The sequence below is a fragment of the Podarcis erhardii genome, assembly GCF_964252035.2.
Source record: "Podarcis erhardii genome assembly, chromosome: 3".
NCBI classification, from domain to species: Eukaryota; Metazoa; Chordata; class Lepidosauria; order Squamata; family Lacertidae; genus Podarcis; species Podarcis erhardii.
Window position 1 is genome coordinate 95,393,320 of NC_138507.1, and position 17,770 is coordinate 95,411,089.

The 17,770-nt window shown below is 44.4% G+C and overlaps 1 protein-coding gene across 1 annotated transcript in view; it reads right to left on the reverse strand.

Moving 5' to 3' along the window:
* The window catches only part of TGFB2 (transforming growth factor beta 2), an 84,551-nt gene that overhangs the window by 38,578 nt on the left and 28,203 nt on the right, over window positions 1–17,770 (reverse strand). The gene's annotated exons all lie outside the window — the stretch shown is intronic.

The following is a 17,770-nucleotide window of genomic DNA, read 5'->3' on the forward strand; positions in this document are numbered from 1 at the left end:
TCTCCTAATGAACAGCAGTTGATAAATAAGGGATATTAGGATGTTAATAACCCAAGAGTTGGGACACAGGTGGTGCTGTGGGTTAAACCACAGAGCCTAGGACTTGCGGATCAGAAGGCCGGCGGTTCGAATCCCCGCGACAGGATGAGCTCCCGTTGCTCGGTCCCAGCTCCTGCCAACCTAGCAGTTCGAAAGCACGTCAAAGTGCAAGTAGATAAATAGGTACCGCTCCGGTGGGAAGGTAAACGGTGTTTCCATGCACTGCTCTGGTTTGCCAGAAGCGGCTTAGTCATGCTGGCCACATGACCCGGAAACTGTACGCTGGCTCCCTTGGCCAATAAAGCGAGATGAGCGCCGCAACCCCAGAGTCGGTCATGACTGGACCTAACGGTCAGGGGTCCCTTTACCTTTAACCCGAGAGTTAGGCTCTCTGGAAAGGGCTACAGCTCTGTGATGGAGCAGTAGGTCCAAGGTTCAATCGACGTCATCTCTTATGTAGTGCTGGGAATGTCTCTTGTCTAAAAATCTGGAGAGCCACAGCCAGTCAATGTGGAAAGATACTAAGCAAGATGACCCAAAGGGTAGAAAGCAAAGTATAAGGCAGCTTTTCTTGCACCTAAGTCAAGTTCTTGGCAACTGAGGCTGGCAGAGGCATTTCTAGCACTGTCTAGGCTGTCCATGTTCTCCTCTGCTATTTCAGACGAGCAACAAAAAGTCCTTCACGTTTTGCCAGAACATCTGAGAAAGGCAAAGCTCCTTCCAAATCACCATCAGACTCGCATCCTTGGCCTGCAATATCCCAGGCTCTCATGTATCGCTGCCGAAATCAAATATGCAAGTCAATGTGTGTTGTGTTTGGAAAATTCTCAGGTATGCACTTTGCTATTCTGCTTATGCTGGAATCTTTTTTTTCTAAATCAAATAAAAATATATATCCACAACTCTTTCATCTTCTTCCATGAAGCGCTGCTCCTTTTCCATCTTGGATTAATGTGTGTGAGTCACAACCCTGTCTCCTATCTGCTCCTAGGAAACAGGAGGAGGAGGAGGATGCAAGCTGACCGGAGGGTCAAAAGGTAGATCTTCTAGCTTGGTTGTGCAAAGTTGGTTGAGCTGGCCATTGAGCTAGTGTAGTGTAATGGCTGAGAAACTGAGTTATGAACCCATAAATGCCCATTTCAAACTTTTACTCTGCCATGATCTCACTAGGTGGCCTTTGGCAACTAACTCTCTCTCTCTCTCTCTCTCAACATCAGGGTGAGTATGGATGATCATATATTGGCTCAGAAACTGAGATATGGTTGATCCTTCTGACCTGGACTCTTTGCTCAAGCCAGCCAACTAGGATTTTTTCTTCCATTATCTAAAGTTTCCCAGTTTATTTGAACTATTTCTGTGGTTTACAGCTTCAGAACAAGCCAGGAAGGCTACTACCCAACTTCAAACCATGAGTTAATATTCAGACTTGTTCCAAACAGTTAGCCATGGTTTACTGATTCATATGAAATGGCAAACTACAGTTAATGGAAGAATCCCTGCCTAGCTTGCTTCTTTGCACAAAGGACTGCAATATGCTTTATATCTTGGCTTTTAAACCAAGATATAACCATCCAAATGCAGTTCCACTCTCCCCCTCTGCAATGTGGGGAAATAATAATACTGGCTTACTTTACACTGTGGGTAAATCTAATAATATTTGACATCTACAGAGTGCTTTCGGGTGTTCAAAGTGGTTCGCGTGCATTAGCTAGTTGTAATCCTAAACTTGACAGGGTTGTTAAGGATTACAACTACCGTACATAATGCACTCCAAAGTGCTAAACATATGTTAAGTATTATTATTATTAGATTCACCCACTGCCATATTTGCAAGGAGGAGAAATGTTCTAAAATAAAAGCCTTCTCTTAGTGGCTTGATGGCATGGCATCTAAAATGACATTTTCAAGGGTTCTCTTTCTCCGCTGAAAAACTGGAACAAAGAAAGCTGTCCTATAACAGGTCAGACTAGAATTTGTCCATCTGTCCCTGTGTTATCTATGCTGAACGATTCTGGCTTCATTTGCACATTATGAGAAACCACACTTTAGGGCTTCACCACAACTGCACCTTTCAGGTCCTTTTTACTCCACCGTGCTCTTGTATAGATGGAACAAACCACGATCCTTGGCTTAGTGTTGTACCCAAACCAAAGATAGTGGTTGCTTTTGCTCCAACAAGCCATGATCGGTTAGATCAGAAAGAGACTGTGGTTTGTTGGGAGCATATTAAACATAATCCCTGGTTCAGATGGTAGAACAAGCAGGAATTAAGTCTCAACGAAGCCCCAAATTTGTGTGCTCCTCCCTCTTCTCCTGCCATGTGCCCAAGAGAAGGCCTGTGTTCACATTTAGTGTCACTTTCCATGAATATTGGCTTGTCATTACGTACGCACAAAATATTGCAACTTAAATTGTAGGGAGTTTAACAAGACAGTTTCTTGAACGGTAGGCTGACGTACGTTTGCTTGTTTTAAACCATCGTCTCTAATTTGTGCATCTCAACAAGCCAAGATTTTGGAAAGTGAAGTTAACAGCAAACAAACCCCTTCTCCGGCCAGTGTGGAAAGATAGAATGCTTAGGCCTTTTCCAGCTTGTGCACATAGCACTAAATCGTAGTTCAGCATTACCTGTGAACTAGCCCACTTACAGAGCTAGTAATGTGCCTAACCTCTTTGCTAGCTTATATAAAATCATCATTTTACTTTTTGCTGGCTCCTTCCTGCCCATTTGCTTATATGTTCTAGATATAGGGAGTCATGAAGCAGAGAAAGGGAACATAGCATTGGGATTTGCTTTTAGAACTAGCCGAAATCTACACAAACATTCTCAGTTCAGTATGTAGGTCATAATATTTGAGGATTCTGGGGGCCATCCAGCAGGTTGGGAGGGAACTTCCTCAAGTCTCCAGAAATTGCACCACTCCTCTCGGCTACAAAAGTGAACACATGCCTCAGCCCCGACTTCAAACGCTAGAGGAGGAGATGAGTGAGGAACTTGGGTTTTTTAAAAGAAAATAATGAATTAAAACCAGAAGCCCACTTTATTCTTTCACCTGGATATTTTTCTTTTAGAATACGCAGGAGTAAAAAAACACCTACTCTCAAAGGAAGCTGGGCCCTGCAGTGCTCTGGGCTTGCCCTCGTTCTAATCAAGGAATCATGGCTCAGTGGTAGAACATATGCTTTCAATGCAGATGGTCCCAGGGCCAATTTGCAGCATCTCTAGGCTTGCGTGGTGTCAGGGACTGGCTGGACAAAGAGGAGTGGGGTGGCACCAGCTGGAGAACCCCCAAGGGAAGGGGACTGGTGGTGGGATGGCGATGAGTGGTCAGAGAGAGAAGAGGGAGCAGGCTGGAAGGAGGTGTCGGAAGGTGAAGAGGCAACAGGGTTTAGTGAGCAGGAAGAGTGCTGCAGAGAGCAGTCCAGAATCAGAGGCAGCACCAGATGGGGGTCAAGAGGCAGAGTGGAGGCAGACTGCTGAAGAAGCCAGGGAGGTTCCTCCTCCTCTGAAACCAGCTTCCCTCACCTGTGGTCTCCCAGAACACAGAGAGGAATGAAGAGGGAAGAGCAAAGAGAGGCAAGACAAAGCTGCCTCAGGTTGCTAGAGAAGGATCTGAGGGGGGAGTCTTAGAGAGTGGTTGGAAGGCAGGGACCTTCAGTCCTTGCGACTGCCTTCTTGGGACAAGACCTACTGTGATCACTAGGCCTGAGCTGTTTTGGATTCTTTGAATAAAGAATTAACTTTACAGACACTGGGTGTTTTATTGCTGTCTTGCCCCTGACTCCGGCCCCTGACAGCTGATGCAAAAGATCTCTGCCAGAGTCTGCAGCGTTGCTACCAGTCAAAATGGCAAATATTGGAGAGATGGAAAAAAATAAGTCTGGCCTGGCACAGTGCAAGTTCCTATGTAGCCCAAGTGCAAAGCTGTGAACCCTGGAGAAATGTATATGTGGATGGCTACTCTGGGCTCACAGGAGTTCTTTATTCTGATACACTTCCCAGAAGTAAGTCACATTAAGTTCAATGGGGCTTACTCCCAGGTATAGGGTCACAGCCTGAATAAATTTATTTTCAGTCAGTTAATTGCCTGACACTGACAGGTATCTTGCAAGCACAAAGTTATCTGGACTGAATCATGATTCCACCACAGCTAAAACTCTATGATGCTGAAACTGGAATAACCTGGTTCTATAAGGTTAGGTAAGAGGCACACCATGCATTTAAAACACACTGCTTCCTCCACAGAATTCTGAGAACGGTGATTTGCCAGGGGTGCTGGGAATTGCTGCGAGGGAGAAACCACAGTTCTCAAGATTCTTTGGAGCTTTTATAGTTTGGATGTGACCCAAGTCTTACAAATAAGGTCCAGGCACCTTACTCACTATGCCACCAGGACAGCACTGAGGCTTGGGGAGTTAATAGCCTGATCTTTGCTAAGGAACAGTGTCACCTATATAATGGCCAAAAAGGGCAGAGTGACTCATCAGCCCAGCCAGACCATGTGACATTGGGATTCAAGAGTGGCTGGAAGCACTACAGATACTTCTTCAAGGTTGCTTCCAGAATTTGACCACCAGCTCATTTTAGACCACATCTGTCTTTAGCCCATGGGATCCTTGTCTGTCCACTCTGAAACCTGACCTCTGACCTGTCCTCAACCATGTTGCTTGTCTGTGGTCCTGCCAGGCCATGACCCAAGATCAGGCCACCTGACTTACTTCACAGAGCTGAGTTTTTCTTATGTATTGCTAGGACAGAGGGCTCCCTCTTTGAAGAAACACTAACAGCTTCATTATTATAGCTGCCTGTGTCAAAGGACTTGTAGCTACAAGTGTGGTTCCACATCCAAAAAAATGCTTTGAACACCACTCTCTCCCACATCACGCCTGGGAAACCAAACCAAACCAAACCAAACCAAACCCGGAGGTAATAATAAGACGAGGACAGATAGTTACTCTTCTTACATTGTATGAAATATAAGGCACAGTTGAAGCATGCTGTGCTGGGGGAAAGACAAATTGAAAACATTTTGAATTATTTAGAGAGCTAAATAAACTTTCTCCAAATCCAATTTTCTCCAGCAGTGTCACAAGAACCACAAAGCCGTCATCCATGACAAACTTGCTAGTGTTGAAATCAAGGAAATGGCAGTAAAACGACATTCTCAAGCTATTTCACAATTCAGCTGGGCTCATTATACTGTTGTGTTTATGTGTCTCCACCTTAGTGCAGGGGAGTCCACCCCAAATCTGCTTCTTTCAACCCTCACAATGTTCTTGCTTTTGTAAAATGTTTTTAAACAATAAAACCCTAGAAACATTTTAACTGTTTCTTGATTAACCTCCAGGGAGATCTGGATAACTGGAAATAAATGTGTGTGGGATGGAGAGATGAATAAAATCATGATGAACAGCATGCTGGTGATAGTAATTATTATTACTAAAGTAATAATTTACATTTACAGCAAATTCAAGCCTTTAGCTATATAGCCAAATGAACTTCAGTTTGAGTGTTCTCCTGAAAACTAATAAACTGAATAAGTTATTTTTATAACTTTTTAAAACCAAGGCCCGTGTCTGATAGGAGTGGGGGTAGAATATAGCTTTAGTGATTAAAAAAAACAACAGCTGCTGGACTGCATCCCTCTATTTGTCCATAATGCAAAACTGTATGTAATACTATGCTGCCAACATCCTTCAATAGTGTACTGCAATACTACTCCGCAGAGCAGAGAACGACACTCTGCCAGCATGCCATTTAACCTGTCTACTCTAATTCACGGTTTCTTATCCTTCTTCCATGGTCATTATTTCTTGATCCCTTTCCCGTAATCCAGTCACAGTATCCAAATCCTTCAGTATCCATATCCTTCTAGCAACGGCATGAAAGGGGCATGCATAGGAAGATTCCTTAATAAAGGACTCAGACCAGTGGTCCGTCTAGGTCTTTACAACGACTAGCTACAGATCTCTCTGTGGTTTCAGATTATTTCACAGGCCTAGATGTGAACCTGTGGCGATTTGCATGCACTGCGCTATACAGTCCTTCAGGGCTTCCTTACCAACATCATCAAGCAGGCATAACTACTGGGCTTGACCATGGTTGTTATTTTCGTAGTACCCACACCCAAGGCAACAGAAGCAGGGACATGAGAGATGAAGGGATGGAAGAGGGGGAGATCAAAAGATGGTAAAGGAGGACCCAAAGAAAAATGGGAGACTATGTCACAAGGGGCCTAGAGATAGAATGAATGATGTGCTGTTGATAGGAAGCAAACAGATAAGCAGGAGAGCTGTGGATCCCTTCATACTGTGGGCCCTCATCAGAGCTGAAAGTAGACCAAACCAAATCAGTCAAACCTAACTGTCCACCTGAATGCATAAACAAAGAACAATGGAAACTGTTAGCTCTATCATAGTAAAAAGGTAAAGGTACCCCTGACCGTTAGGTCCAATCGTGGACGACTCTGGGGTTGTGGCACTCATCTTGCTCTATAGGCTGAGGGAGCCGGCGTTTGTCCACAGACAGCTTCCAGGTCATGTGGCCAGCATGACTAAGCCGCTTCTGGCAAACCAGAGCAGTGCACGGAAACGCCGTTTACCTTCCCGCTGGAGCAGTACCTATTTATCTACTTGCACTTTGACGTGCTTTCAAACTGCTAGGTTGACAGGAGCTGGGACTGAACAACGGGAGCTCACCCCATTGCGGGGATTCGAACTGCTGACCTTCTGATCAGCAAGCCCTAGGCTCTGTGGTTTAACCCACATCCCCACCCTTCTATCATAGTAGTTTCTGTAAATAATTCTTACTCCAGAGCTTGGTTTAACTGTAAACCCTATGAACACAAGATTTTTAACTTTAACATGTGCATTTCTCATTTCTTCTGTAGTGGCGTATATTAGATACATTTACTAAAGGAAAAGGAAGCCTGGGTGTGTGGTAGGTACCTGGACAAAGAATTTGCTTTCCAACTGTAGCCTGGGTGCTGCTTTGTTTGGAATGTGAGGCAGAAAATAGCCTGGTCAGGTAACCTCCAGGTGACATTACTGCAAATGTGTTGTATGTGGGGCTGCCTTTGAATCGACTTGGGGATGGGGTGGGGATCAGTAATACAAACAAATGTCTACATCCACCTGCTGATGCACTTCACATCATCTGCAGAAGCCTTTCCTGAATCTCCCTCCCCAACTGTCTGAGGTAAGGCTGGCAATGACTAGGAATGGGTCTTCTCAGATTGGGTTCCTGTCTTCTGGGTTTTTCAATGCAAGAAGACGCCTACGTTTTCAGGAGGCTGGAGAGGAGGAGTGCCAAAAGGCAGAGCTGAGGAAGGCTGCTGAAGACAAGGTGGCGAAGTATCAGCTTGCTTGGGAAGTAACTGGAGGAAGGAGGAGAGTTAGGAAATTGTGGGGAGACAAGGAACTTCAGCCTCACATTGGGGCAAGATCTACCAGGAAGCGTTGCTGGGCTCACTAGGCTTGGCCTCCTGAGCTGTCTTGCTTCTTTGAATAAAGAGTTAACTTCACTGGCACCATGTGAGTCATTGCTGACCTGCTCCTGACAGTTGTTTTGGTTTTTAACCAAAAGCTTTTATTGTTTTTTGTTTGTAAATGATGATGATGATGATGATGTGACTTTGTTAGTCATGCTGGAAACACATGCATTGAATGGCAGGATATAAATGTATTAATTAATTTAAAATATTTACTGGTCAACAATACTATATAGACTAACTTCACTGCTTGTTGGGCTGCCTGAGTCCATGACTTCCATCCTTGAAAGCAAATCAAAGAACTTAACAATACACTTTTAGTTTTGAAGCAGAGTTGGACCTGTTTTTCTACCTTTTCTGAAACAGCATATGTTTCTGGGTTTAAAATGCCATGGTATACCTGCATCAGCAAAACTGGACATCTTCATCTGCTCCACCTGCAATAAAACATGTCTCTCCCGTATCTCTACAGCCACAGCGGAAGCTATAACTCTCCAACGGTTTAACTTCATTCCCAAAATGTGAGCTCTTTCATTGTCTCCTGAAACAGGCGGTTGCCAACCAATATGCAAATATCAATAGTACCTACTGGGCTTCTATCTCCCCTTGTAAGGTTCCTTCTTAAAGATATTTGAACTTGACTCTGACTTTTGGCACAGGTTAGGTTTTCAGGTGTAAATCTAAAAACGTAGCGGGTAAAAGAAACACGTGGATTCAGGTTTGCCACTGTGTAATGGCAGCTTTCCACAGTTGTTTGCACTGCTATTAAAGCAGGAGCATGAATCTCTGTTGAGAAGTTCTCCTGCACTGGCTCTATTTCAACTAAGAAGTTCTTGACTTCTGGGGTAGGGTAGTCATTAGAGTGGTATAGTCAATTTCAGTGGCAATTATTCCACTTGACCAGTGGTTCGACTGAGTTATGAACCCATTTTCCCTTGGAAAAGCCTTATTCCCAGGATATGGTCTGAAGGCACATGAGGCCACCACCTTGTTGAAGCTAAGCAGATCTGGATCTGGTCAGTGTCTGGATGGGCGGCCACCTGGAAACCACATGTGTGCCAGCTTGGAAAAAAGGATGGTCTATAATGGCAGGAAAATAAATAAATAAATACATAACTAAATGTTCCTCCCTCTGAGCACTGAGTCACTTCCCTCCTTAATTAATTCCTTACAATAAAAACATCCCTTGTTCTTTGATTTACGAGTTATTTTCAATAAAACTTATTTTATTTTATTTTTTTGCAGCACCTTCCACAGACTGCAGTCTTGAAAAAGCTAATATGTTTGTCTTGTCTGGAGATAACTGGCAACTTGCTCCAATTCCTTTCAGTTCTAAAGCCTGGGAAACGGCCATATTTCTTCTTTTAGAACTGCAAAGATGGTCAAACACAATGCAGGATTCGTGACATCGGACTGTCACAAACAAAATCAGTTTATGGCAGCCATTTCCAGTTGTTGTAATTCTAATTACTAAGCAAATGAATGGAAAATGACTTGGGCTCATTATTCATTTGCTGATCCTATTTTTGAACGCAAATGTTCCAGCGATGATCAAAGAACTACCTTCCCCATTTCCATCCTTGGAAAGTATTGTGGCTAGATGCGCTATGTGCAAATGTATGCTTTCGCATACAAAGTTATTTCCTACAGAGTTTCAAACCAGCATAATAGGGATTTTGATTTTAATTGTTTGATCCAATAAATTTATTCCACCATCAGCAGGGCACTGTTTCAAATTCCTTACTCTGGAACAGGCAAACCTTTCAATAAATGAAGATATATAAATGAATATAATCTAGATTTCCTCCACTTCCCCCACTCCCAGAGGAGAGGTGGCAACCCTAGTTACAAGGACCAATCCAATGTTGCTTATGTTTGACAGCAGTTAAGGCTATCCAAGACACACATAGAGTTTGGCAATTGCTCTGAATACCTGGATAATAGTACTGCATCTTTAGGTGCTGACCCTGCCAATGCAGCTGGGATGTTATTGGGTTATTTTTGTTTTCATTTTGATTATGTATTTTGTGGTTTTGTATTCTGATTTTATCCTGTGAACTGCCTTGAGACCTGCGTGTATAGGGCGGTATACAAAATATAATAATAATAATAATAATAATAATAATAATAATGCAATTTATTGGGCTGTTTGTAACAGCCCTTTTGTGAAAGATGCAAAACTGCTACAAGGGGACAAGTTCGCATCCCCTTGCTTCTCTTCTACCAAGGCAACCAGGCTAATGCTCCCCAAAGGTCTGGCCCACAACGTTCTGCTATTTGAGGAGCACCAGCAAAGTTCTGCATTCCCACATCAAGGTACACAGTACCTACAGTTAGCCAAGTTAATTCCACAAGTTTCTCTCCCATCCCTGGCAGTAAAAAAAGCAATACAGTTGTACCTTGGAAGTTGAATGGAATCTGTTCCGGAAGTCCGTTCGACTTCCAAAACGTTCGGAAACCAAAACATGGCTTCTGATTGACTACAGGAAGCTCCTGCAGCCAATTGGAAACCGCGGAAGCCCCGTCAGATGTTTGGGTTCCAAAGAACATTTGCAAACCAGAACACTCACTTCCGGGTTTGCGGCATTCAGGAGCCAAATCGTCCGAGTACCAAGGCGTTCGGGATCCAAGGTACGACTGTAATACTAAGTTAAAAAGTAAACAACTCCTTGCCCTTTCATAACTGCCTAGTGAGACGGCTCTGGTTCATCCTCTCAAGGACAGAAAGTGAATGTGGGTGTGGATCTAAATATACATCCCACTGGATGTTGATGGTGGGGCATTGCAACACTGGGTTTTGGGTCAGTGGGGTGGCCTTGCTCCCCATTTTATGTATGGTGGTCCAATATGTGACAAATGCATGAAAGGGGCGTGAGGTGTAACCCCATCAAGTTGCAGGGAGTTGAACCAGATCACCCTTGTAGTCCCTTCCAACTCTACAATTCTGTGATTCTATGTTCGCTACAGGATTCCTGACGGGCTAATAGGAGACGGTGAAGGAACCCTTTCATGTATAAAAAAGGAAGGAGGAAAACAAAGCAAAAACTAGGCACGTAACCACTATCGGACATGAAAAAATGTGAGAAAACATGGAAGGTAAATTCATACACATCTCCCCAACCCAATCCACTCAGATGGGATTATACTATAATAATAATAATAATAATAATAATAATAATAATAATAATAATAATAATAATTTATTATTTATACCCCGCCCATCTGGCTGGGCCTCCCCAGCCACTCTGGGCGGCTTCCATAAAAACCAAAAATACAGTAAAATATCACACGTTAAAAACTTCCCTGAACAGGGCTGCCTTAAGATGTCTTCTGAATGTCAGGTAGTTGTTTATCGCTTTGACATCTGCTGGAAGGGCGTTCCACAGGGCGGGTGCCACTACCGAGAAGGCCCTCTGCCTGGTTCCCTGTAACTTTGCTTCTCGCAATGAGGGAACCGCCAGAAGGCCCTCGGCGCTGGACCTCAGCGTCCGGGCAGAATGATGGGGGTGGAGACGCTCCTTCAGGTATACTGGACCGAGGCCGTTTAGGGCTTTAAAGGTCAGCACCAACACTTTGAATTGTGCTCGGAAACATACTGGGAGCCAATGTAGGTCTTTCAAGACCGGTGTTATATGGTCTCGGCGGCCGCTCCCAGTCACCAGTCTAGCTGCCGCATTCTGGATTAGTTGTAGTTTCTGAGTCACCTTCAAAGGTAGCCCCATGTAGAGTGCATTGCAGTAGTCCAAGCGGGAGATAACCAGAGCATGCACCACTCTGGCGAGACAGTCCGCAGGCAGATAGGGTCTCAGCCTACGTACCAGATGGAGCTGGTAAACAGCTGCCCTCGACACAGATTTGACCTGTGCTTCCATGGACAGCTGTGAGTCCAAAATGACTCCCAGGCTGTGCACCTGGTCCTTCAGGGGCACAGTTACCCCATTCAGGACCAGGGAATCCTCCACACCTGCCCGCCTCCTGTCCCCCAAAAACAGTACTTCTGTCTTGTCAGGATTCAACCTCAATCTGTTAGCCGCCATCCATCCTCCAACCGCCTCTAGACACTCACACAGGACCTTCACCGCCCTCACTGGTTCTGATTTAAAAGAGAGGTAGAGCTGGGTATCATCCGCATACTGATGAACACCCAGCCCAAACCTCCTGATGATCTCTCCCAGCGGCTGCATGTAAATGTTGAAAAGCATGGGGGAGAGGACAGAACCCTGAGGCACCCCACAAGTGAGAGCCCAGGGGTCTGAACACTCATCCCCCCCCACCACTTTCTGAACACGGCCCAGGAGGAAGGAGCGGAACCACTGTATGACAGTGCCCCCAGCTCCCAGCCCCTCAAGACGGTCCAGAAGGATGTTATGGTCGATGGTATCAAACGCCGCTGAGAGATCCAGCAGAACTAGGAAACAGCTCTCACCTTTGTCCCTAGCCCGCCGGAGATCATCAACCAGTGCGACCAAGGCAGTTTCAGTCCCATGATGAGGCCTGAATCCCGACTGGAAGGGATCCAAATGGTCCGCTTCTTCCAGGCGTGCCTGGAGTTGTTCGGCAACCGCTCGCTCAATCACCTTGCCCAAGAATGGAAGATTTGAGACTGGGCGATAGTTGGCCATCGTGGCCGCATCTAAAGATGGTTTTTTAAGAAGCGGTTTAATAACCGCCTCTTTCAGCGGGTCTGGGAAGGCTCCCTCACGGAGGGAAGCATTCACCACCCCACGAAGCCCATCGCCCAGTCCTTCCCGGCTAGCTTTTATAAGCCAGGATGGGCAAGGATCCAGGAGACAGGTGGTTGGTTTCACTCGTCCATACTAAGCTTGTGACATGCAGATTGGCCCTGAATCCCACACAGCAGAAAACAGGAACCACAGATTGCAATGGATGGCACTCTCCAAATATGGAAAATGGTTGTGCTGCCACAGGAAGCCAAATCACCACATTTTTTGTTTTAAGTTAGGCCACGGCTTATCTTTCCTTCTTTTTGAGAGAACTGTTTCTCACATTCTTTTGCTGAAGTAGGATCACAGTCCCTAAGTGAATGTTCCCCTTTCCACTCCTCCTTTACAAAAGGAATCAGCAATTGGAGGCTGTAAATGAGGGGTGAACATTGTACCCCAAGAAAACAACACAACACCAATTTGACAAAAGCACCAACTCCATCTATATCAGAGCCACTCTTTTGTTCTCTCCCTGCTCTCCTCCTCCCCCTCCCCGCCCCCAAACGGTCTTTCTGCATTCCCAGCTGAAGTGAAACCTGGTAAATATTACACTTGCAAGAAAACAGGTTTGGAATTTAAAGCATCCAGGCAGAGTCTCTTCTTGGCATCTAACTGCACAGACATGGTTGCCTGGTGCCAGACTGTATTCAACCGGCTGCAGAGAATTCAGATAAAGACATTGAACCTGTAGCCATAAAAGCAGCTTCTGTGCTCAGTGATGCAAAAGTTACTTCCTAGTGACTTTACACAGCAATACCAGTTTGTGCACAAACTACTTTTGCTGTTGCCTAGAAGAATACATGTTTAGGAAGAAGAAGTGTGCATGCACACAAAAGCTCATACCAATAACTAACTTAGTTGGTCTCTAAGGTGCTACTGGAAGGAATTTTTAAATTTAATTTTATTTATTTTGTTTTGTTTCAACTATGGCAGACCAAGAGAGTGCTCACTGGAAGGACAGATCGTGAAGCTGAGGCTCCAGTACTTTGGCCACGTCATGAGAAGAGAAGACTCACTGGGAAAGACCCTGATGTTGGGAAAGATGGGGGGCACAAGGAGAAGGGGACGACAGAGGACGAGATGGTTGGATAGTGTTCTGGAAGCTTGGATAGTGAGTTTGGTTGGATAGTGTTCTGCAAGAAGATCAAACCTATCCATTCTGAAGGAAATCAGCCCTGAGTGCTCACTGGAAGGACAGATTCTGAAGCTGAGGCTCCAATACTTTGGCCACCTCGTGAGAAGAGAAGACTCACTGGGAAAGACCCTGATGTTGGGAAAGATGGAGGGCACAAGGAGAAGGGGACGACAGAGGACGAGATGGTTGGATAGTGTTCTGGAAGCTACCAGCATGAGTTTGAGGTAACTGCGGGAAGCAGTGGAAGACAGGAGTGCCTGGCGTGCTCTGGTCCAGGGGGTCACGAAGAGTCGGACACGACTAAACGACTAAACAACAACAACATGGCAGACCAACATGGCTACCTACCTGTAACAAGAAAAACCTTGACATGGAAGACCAGACGTCTTTCCACATGTACCTACCTGGGACCTGAAATCTATAATCAAAGTTCTTCTTTGGGTACCTCTTTTACAAGTTAAAGGGGATTTTCCAGTGGTGGAACCCTGGTTGTGGAATATACTTCCCAGGAAAGCTCACCTGGCACCCGCTTTGGACTGCAATTCTATACCACTACCCAGGAGTGCAGCAAAGTCTTGTGGCTCCTTGCTGGAAATAATTCTAAGTGACACAACTGAGTAGACATGTCTAGGATCATACTGCTATTGTCTTTTCAGGACCAAGTGAAGCTCCTCTCTTCTTAAGCATTCAAAAGCTAGCTGAAACTTTTTCTTAGCTGTTTTATTCCCTGCTCTTTCATCTTGCTCTGTATTTTAGCTTGGAGCTGTTTTAATGCTGCAATCTGCCTATTGCGCTGCATATTTTTATAGTTGTCTTTAAACTGTTTTTATTTTGTGAGCTGCCCGGAAACTAGCCCTGGTGTATGAAAGGGCAATGCAACCAGTACGGTATACTCCCAGCAAGCAGCCCCAATCAGAGTCCCCCCAAAGGAGTGCAGCCTTTGACAGGAGAAATAAAACCCCACCTCTACTGTTCAGGTTACTAAACAGCTCTGGAGGAAAGCTTACACTGTCTGAAGTGAGGAGGGATACACTGAAATATAAAGGGCATCCTTCAGTCAGCTAGGCTGGGAAGCATGGAATTGTGCTAGAGGTTGGAGAACTGATGAGCTCTCCCAACATATGAGCAAGGAGCCCCTGACTGCCGTGCTCTGAAAATTCACATGATGCTGTCATGAAATTCATCTTATGCATCATGAATATTTACAACGACGTATGTTTCAGAAGTCCCTTTTCTGGTATCAAATAGAGGCCTGTGTATTTTATGTCCCGGACCTGGAAAAAAATGCTGTCTAATTCAGCTACATCTGGAGAGAATTAATCTCTACCACTGGCACTCAGTGGGTCAGAGAAACCTAGTGTGCCTGAAGAAATATAGAGGGAAGGCCTGGCTTGCACACCGGGTGTCCGTAGCAAAGCTCCCACTGAGCTGGAAGGTGAAGAGAAGGGAGGCCCCAGTGTTTGACTCAAGGGGGCTAAAGCAAACAGAAGAGGAAAGCAAACAAGCAAAAGATAAGGTGGCAAACCGAATGCAGATGCAAGCTCCTAACGTTTTGTGCTGTGGAGCGCAGGGCAGTCGACACTGGGCTTTATTCAGGAATCCTTGAAATTAAGTCAAACTCCTGCTCCCCAAAAACAGTGCAAAGTCACGGTCTTCTTTCAAAGCTGAGAAGTTATTCAGATGCAGAGGTAAAGGAAACCTGGGCAGGAGAAAGCTCAGGAAGCACTCCAGAGTGCAGCAGGTGAGTTACCTGTAAAATGTCTTAGGCAAAGAACCTGACTGCTAGGGTAGGGAAAGGAAACACCCCTGTGTTGTCAAACTCCAACTGCAATCAGTCCCTGCCAGCATGGCCAATGGTCAGGGATGATATGAGTTGTGGTTTGGCAGAGGGTTGCAGTTTCTCCATCTCTCTGCTAGGGAGACATTAAATACCATTATACCGGTGATTCAGAAACCCTTTGCAGGGAGGAGTTTTGAGGCCTTGGAAAACCTCAGTGATCCTGGCCCTATCAAGGAAGGGTTGAGCAAAACTAGATAAAAGAAGACCACCACCTCAGTGAGCCAGTTGCCATCCCATTTCCAACTACCATAGTGTGTCATTAGTTTAAGGCAGTGGTTCTCAAACGTTATTCTCTGGACCACACTTTTCTCTGATAGTTCATATTTGTCAGAGTTGAAATTCCCTGTTCACAACAATATGTCGTGGGAAACTATAGAAGAATAGCCAATGCTCTTGGAGTCATGGGTAGTGTTTCTGGTTGTAAATCCAGATTTTTTTTATTTATTTTGATACTATACTACAGGCAACTCCCAATTTGTGTGGGGTTACGTTCCAAGGCACCTCATGTTTAAATGAAATCATGTATATTTGAAACACCATTGAAAACGCCTGCAAACCCCCATTCCACCCTGCACCTCCCCTTTTTGTGATGTTTTCTGGTCACTTCCAGATTTGGTGTGATGCGCATGTGCGCAGTCAGTCACATATTGGATGTGCCTAAACTGGTCGCTGCCTGTATACTATGCTATATTACAGCTAATGTAATAAATCAATTCCATACTGGCTTGTCAGGATAAGCCATAGTTAAAACTAGCCACATTTCCAAGTTTTGACATGATGACAAACCATATTTAGTTGAAGAAAGGAGCAGATGCTTCATTTCTCTTCCTCATGGCCATTCCAGAGGTGGGACAGTAGGTTCACGCATCTAACACCAAACTATGGTTTACTAATATGTTCAAATGGAAACACTGAATAAAGAGGAAAATAAACTAGTTTTACTTTTTTATTTCTGCAACTTGACTTGTATATATATTTCCACAGAAATTCTATCCTTCCATGACAATTTGCTGAATATGCACATTAGAACAAGCCTACCCACTAAAAACCACTGGAGCCCACTGGCTAAAAAACAAAACAAAAAACCCAATCAAAAACAAACCCTAAATGGCCTCTTTTCATTATTTATCTATAAATCTCAATTGTCACCTTGAGTTGCACTTTGCCCATTCAAACCGATCAATTCAATGCACATTTTGTCAAAGTTACCCAAATACCTCCTTTCGGCATGTTCCTCGACGCTAAAAGAATTACGTACAGAACACTGCTGATTTGACAAGAAGAACTATGTGTCCTTTGTAAAGAAAGATGGCGACCACAGCAGTGGAGACAGAAAAAGAAAACAAGAACCTTCCCTTGAAGTGAACGGGTGAAGGCAAAGTAGTGCAGGCCCCAAATAAGGCTGAAGGGATATGTTCACAGAAAGTGAATGCCTCCCCTAGCCCAGCCCCCCTTTCCCTCAAGTGGATGAAAAGTTAATATTTCAGGCAAAGGCTCCAGGGATCTTGGTTAGCTCAAGGTCAGGCATGATATTCTGCGAGACTACTGGGTCAGCAGCTGGAAACTTAAACAGCTGCTGAATTCATTCAGTATGCAACTATCAAAACAGCACCATTTATGCTTCTATCAGGGTAGATTCATCCCTTGGATAGCCCCGCACACCCTTGAGATCTGCTTCAAAAATGGAATTTCCATCCTAAAGAAAGTTCTGGTGTGCCAAAGGTTTTCTTCGTTCTTAATGGGGACAGAATGTCAGAACATTTCCATTTAAAAAATAATAAATCACAGGCCAAGCGCATAAGAAATGGAGAGGTAGGGTTTCTCTTCCCACACTGTTTGACTAAAAGCATTCTGAAGTAACTGACTGCTGCTTCTGATCTAGTGTGCTAATAAAAACACCCAACGTTGGATAAACAACTGCAAATAGATTTCCTTATGTTCTCTTTCCCAATTTTCTTTTCTACTTGGCAATACTACAGTGATCCCCAGCTTAGAGGACACCCCACAGATAGTGGAGTTAAAACTCTCTTACACAGAAAATTTATAAAGGTACTCCCTGAACCCACACAAAGACATCATACAACAACCTTTAATAATCAAGAGTACTTTTGTTTTTAACTTATTTCCCAGGTACATAGTGTCATGAGACATTTGTCTGAGATAACCTGACCACCTCCATTTTGATAAGGTTTCTAAATTTAAACATGTCTTGGAGCCCAACTAAAAGAGTTCTGTGGACTAACTGAAGGCGATAGGGATTTAATTCAACGTAGATCTATGGTCAGTCCCACAGCTGGGGTAACACAACGTATTTTTTAAAAGTTTCTCCATCACACATAGGGTTCTGGTATCAACACACGTTGGGGTGTGAACCACTTTATCCTGTCAGCTAAACATACATGCAATTCAGACTCTCATGCAGATTCATCTTCAACTTTGTTGATAACACAACTCGAGCAACAAACAACTAGCAGGTGTAGCTGATCAAATACTTGGTTGGTTAACGGGTGGTTGAGTCTCGGTGACCCAAAAGAGATAGTAT